The sequence below is a fragment of the Lathyrus oleraceus genome, chromosome 4, assembly GCF_024323335.1.
Source record: "Lathyrus oleraceus cultivar Zhongwan6 chromosome 4, CAAS_Psat_ZW6_1.0, whole genome shotgun sequence".
In the NCBI taxonomy this organism is placed as follows: domain Eukaryota; kingdom Viridiplantae; phylum Streptophyta; class Magnoliopsida; order Fabales; family Fabaceae; genus Lathyrus; species Lathyrus oleraceus.
This window is the reverse complement of record NC_066582.1, coordinates 36,246,138-36,251,977: the sequence shown is the minus strand read 5'-3', so window position 1 is coordinate 36,251,977 and position 5,840 is coordinate 36,246,138.

Genomic DNA, 5,840 nt, shown 5'->3' with positions numbered 1-5,840 from the left:
CTATGTCCAAAGATCATATTCAGCACAGGTGGACCAAGTACATTAATTGTTGTCATCACTCAATTAGAAAATATGTGGAAAACGAACTCATAGTTCTACAGCATGAAATGCAACTAACTAACAAGGCTGCAAGGGATTTGTATGATGTCCAACTGAAATATGCAAGGGGGAAATTAAGGGCTTGGTTTCTTGAGAAAATATGGCAATTAATGTGGAGTGGAAAAGGTAACAAAAATATTGTCTGCCCAATGAAAAGAAAAAGCCACATTAATAATGAATCATCATCTAGTATTGGAAATTGTGTCTATTTCATCTTCATCAAACTACTCAGAGAACCTCTGCTAGGGCAAAGAAATTTTCCTCAAAAGTTCAACAACATGTCTCAACATCCATCATCATCTAGCTCAAAACCCCTTCATACAAGAACTCCCTCCATGGAGTTTCTAGATGAAGATTTGATGGACGTGACTCCTCTGCGTATGATACCAGGTGACGTCCCAGGCTCCTCTTCCATGGTTGGAGCTAAGCAAGGTAACACTCCTAAAAAATCTCTTGATAAAGAAGACATGTACTTTACTGACCGCACCATAAGAAACCTAGTTACTAGGATACTGAATGAAGAACATGGAGTCAAGGATATTTTTACCCCTTTGTCCAGAAGGGACCCCTCTCCTGAGGTGGAAACCCAAGCTGGGAAAGATGATGACTCATCTAAGATAGAAAAGGAAGTAGCTACTGAGGGACTATGATCTCTTGGAAAAAATTTACCTGGCATGTCTCCTGATACTACTCAGGATATTGAGGAAGAAAGGTCTGAGGAAGAAGATGACACTTTGGTCAATCTTGTGAAAATAAGTGTAGCTAATAAACTGAGAAAAAGGAAGAGTATGGCTGACATAAGGACAGCTAGGAGAGAGAAAAAGGTTGTTGGTATAGGTCCCTCCAAGTCTTGGAGTAAAGTAGAGGTCAGGAAGAGGAAAGAAAGTGAGAGCTCTGAATCTGATGAGGATGTCGAAGACGATGTCCCAGACATCTCCCTTGTTAAAAGGAAGGTTGTTAAGAAGTCTCCAAACAAAGTGGTTGATGTTCATCTAGACAACATCTCTTTTCACGTAGAAGATGGTGCTGCCAAATGGAAGTTTGTCACTCAAAGAAGGGTAGCGGTTGAAAGAGAATTGGGAAAAGAGGCTGTTGAAGTAAAGGAAGTCATGGAGTTAATTAAGGCAGCTGGTCTTATGAAAACTGTGACTGCTCTGCCTCAGTGCTATGAGGGGTTAGTAAAAGAATTCATTGTGAACATCCCCGAGGAGAAGAGCAGCAGGGATTTCTGCAAAGTTTTTGTATGGGGTAAGTGTGTGAGACTTTCACCAACCATCATCAATAAGTTCCTAGGGAGAGGAACTGATGGAGGAGTAGATCTAGAGACCACAGACAATGAGGTCTGTAGGATTATTACAGCTTCCCAAGTTAAGGAATGGCCTAGTAGGAAACACCTATCAGCTAGTAAACTAACTGTCAAATATGCCATCTTGCACAAGATTGGTTCAGCAAATTGGGTACCTACTAATCATATCTCTACCATCTCCATTATTCTTGGAAGAATCATTCATGCAATTGGAACCAAGATAAACTATGATTTTGGAAAGTTTTTGTTTGACCAAACCATCAGACATGCCTCTACAAATGCTGTGAAGTTGCCCATTTCCTTCCCATCCATTATGTGTGGCATTATCCTGAGCCAACAACCAGGCATCCTAAGTACAAGTGACATTCCAAGCAGGAGAAAGTCCCCTCTATCAATTCACTATAAGCTTTTTGAGGGAAGTCATGTCAATGATGTTGTCATGACATCTGGCAGAAGGGATCCTGCATCTCAAGGGAGCTTAATTGACCAACTAAAAGATACCTGCAAGGAATTGGAGAATGGTATAAAGGTGGCCAAGGCAAGAAAAGAAGCTTTGGAAGCTCTTATTTGTAGCCTGGAAAAAGAGGAGATAGAGAAGGCTGGTAAGGATTCAGATGCAAAAGCATAGTCCAGTGGCAGCTCTGAAAGCTCTAATGGCTATGAAGGTGAAGGTGATACTTCTTCCTCTGATTGATGGTTCCCCCTCTTGTTTGTTGAAGACTGAAGACTGTATGAGGTGTGCTGTGAAGACTGTGAAGCTGTTCTGTCTGATGTTGCTATTTGGATGCTGAAGTTTTTTGGTTTTTTTGGAAATTGTGTAATGTGTGGCAGTCCTCATTGATGCCTGTTTTGTAATATTTAGGGCTCTTAAAGAGTTCCTTCGATTTGTTCATTGTCTCAGCTATCACAGATGTGTATAATGATGGTTTGTACTTCCTGAATATTATGTTTTAACATGCTTAATGTTATAACATCTGATCTAACTTTCTCTGCTAGGCTAATAGACATTTATTTTGTCTGATTGGTCACCTTTGGTCAATTTTAACTAAAAAGGGGGAGAAGTGCTAATATGGAAGCTGTTGTGGAAGGTGTGAGATGTATGTAGCTGATCTGAAGGACAACTATTATTGAAGGAAGTGCACAGGTGTTAAAACAGAATGTTATTCTGTTTACAGATGTCAAAGAGGATGTCTAATATGGTGCACAGGTGTTGTTGTTGAAGTAGATGTCAGAATGACATTCTGGCTGGTACAGGTGCTGGAGTTACAGTAGCTGTTTTGTCCATAGAGACTGTTTGTTGTGTGCACAGATTTAGGGGGAGAAGGAATACCCTTGTGCATTTGTGTGTCTTACTAGTTACATCCATAACTAGTAATTCTGTTTGTGTTGCACAAATTTAGGGGGAGGAGAAGTACCCTTGTGCATGTGTGTATTACTAGTAGCCATAGCTAGTAATTGTTTTGCTTCTGCTGCTGATTAAACTACTGTTAAATTGTTTAACTGCTGATAGTTTACCTTGTGAAAAAAAAGGACAGATATATGTTTTAGCCAAAATTTGCCAAAGGGGGAGTTTGTTGATTCTAAGTGTTGCCAGCAATTTTGGTAAAACAAAGAGTGTTCACAAGATGTTATGTGTGATGTCTTAACATGAGATATCCTATGTACCTGCTGGAGTTCAAGAACATGTTCATGCAGGATTGTTTCAGAATGCCACATACAATGCCATGGCTTCTAATATTGGATGTACTTGTTGGAGCTTAAATGAAAGACATGTTCATGCAGGATTGTTTCAGGTGACATACACAAGGTCATGGCATCTGATATGGATGTACCTGCTGGAAGTTATAAAAGGAATTATTGGATTATGCAGGATTTTTCCAGGATGTCAGACCCGATGTCATGACATCCTGTACACAGAATATTCAGTATGAATGTCTGGTGTTTTGTGATTGCACAATTAATCGAAATCTTTGTATGATTGAAGATATGATTAGCTGGCGCATTCAATCATGGATTACAACCAGATTTACTTATTTTCCAAGGAGATCTAACCAGCTGTTATAAAAAGATTTGATTGGAAAATAGATTTAGGGTTTTCAAGATGTCCAAGCCCAACTGGATGCTTCTATAAAAAGGGACTTAGAAAACCTGTTTGAACATACAACCAAGACTGAGCGAAATATAGAGAGAGAGCTAGGGTTTGTGTCTATTTAGTCGTGAGACTTGTAAGCCATTCAAGTCATCCATTGATGATTGAATTGGACTGATTTGTGGTTGTAATTTGTCACTCTAAAGCTGTTAAGCAAGAGTGTGTGTCTTCTTGATCAAAGTTGTGAAGCAAGATCAAGAGTGTGTCTTCTTGATTGAAACTGTGAAGTAAAATCAAGAGCATGTAATTGAAAAGTATTTTCTTTTCTCAAGGGATTGTTGTTTAAAATCACTGGTGTGTGATTGTAGGGAAGTGAGTGGGTTCTCATATCTAAGAGTGCTTAGGTAGAAATTGCACGGGTAGAGATTAGGTGAGAAAGACTGTAACTTGTTGAAGTGTACGGAGAGTCTTTGAACTAATTCTATTTTAGTGAATTTCCTTCCTGGCTTGGTAGCCCCCATATGTAGGTGAGTTGGACCAAACTGGGTTAACAATTGCTTGTGTCTCTTGCATTTATTATTCTCTATCTGTACTCTGTTTGCATTACTCAGATATTAGTGTCGTGACATTACCTTCGACATCTCATATCTGATACCAGAATTTCAAATTGAAATTTGAGTTTGAATCTCACTGTTTGGACATTCAAAAACTCCAGGATCCAAAGCTTTGCATTACTCTTAACCTACTTCCACAAGCTCCATTAGCAAGCTCAAGCGCAAATTGAAGCAAGAGAGATCCATTTCTGCACAACATTAAAGGTATTTTTCCAGATTTTTCTTCTCTTCGATTCTCTCTCATTTCTCATCAATTCTCTTGGATCCTTGGTTGTCTGAAGTTCTACTAATGTAGGCAAGAAGATTGAGTTGCTTTGAGGTCAAATCGAAGCAACTCAGTTGACACACCTCAAAATTCAACTCCACATATCTCTCTATACATTTGGAGTTAGTTAAAATTGAGGTGATATTCGTGATCTACGCCATTTTTCTTTAAGATCATGTCCTCTTTTTAAATTTATGATGTGGTGATAATTGAACCAGTCCGACCAGGGTCATCGGAGAAGATGACCGGCCTTTGGCTCCGGCGATGCACAGTGTTCAGAGCCATTAGATGAGTTCAAAATATTTTAATCAGGAGCGTACATTGTGATTACCCAGCGTGTGAACAGTTGACTCAAGCGCATCATGGAACACACACTCTCCACCACTTGATCTGGCACCTCAATTAATGAGGGAGATCAAGTGGTCCGCGTTTTTTTTATTATCTAATTTTTATTTTTATTCCTTTGATTTTCATTAATTCATATTAATTTTAATATTGATCGAAAAAATATGAGAGTTTCACCAAAAAAAATTAAATAAAATCCTCTTTCATTTTTTGAATTAAAATTATTTTTTGGATCATTATTAATATTTTTTATGATTTAATTGATTTTATGATTATTTTTAATTAGTTAAAAATACTTTTAAGTTTCCAAAAATTCTGAAATTTTTTCTCCAAGGACCTTTGACCTTGTTTGACCTATGATAAATCTCATGGCCATTTCTTTGGTGTTTTGATGAGGTTTTAGGAAATTGACCAACCATATAAAATTTAATGCATTATTTTTAATATTTTTAATTGTTTAAATGCCAAATTAATTGTGTTGAGCCATTTTGATTGCCTTTGTGAGTTTGACTTGTGTTGTTGGGCCTTGGTCAAGGTTGATTTGACTTTGCTAGGTTAAGATCATTGAATTTAGGGGATTGATGGAATGTACATTCCATCTCCCAAAATGAATGAATGATTTTGACTTGGTAAAAGTCCTCCTTTGTCCAATTTGAGTTTGATCCATTCCCCCCCCCCCCCCCCCCCTCTTCATCTCATTCCCATTCTTTATGCATTCATGTCTTGGACCTATGATATCTCTATATCCTAAGGATAGTTGATTGCAAAATCAACATAAGTATGGATGAGATTAGGTCCCCCCATTTTGCATATTCTTTTTGTGTGTGGTATGTTTCATGAGCATAGTTCATCATACTATGTCTTTAACATGCATTAACACCAAAATTCTATTGCTCGACCTCAAATAGTTATGACTTCTACATAAGTACAATTATGATTGCTTAACATAGCGCTAAATTTTGACATAAAAGGCATATCATTCTAGTTAGTGAGATTGTAAGTCTCCCCTCTTTCATGGTATTGTGCGGAAACTTTTCCTTTTTTCCTTCCTTTGGAAGATGTCTTGGTTCAAGGATCCATGCTTGTGGCGAGTGGGTTGAGTGTTCTCCAAAGAATGACTTA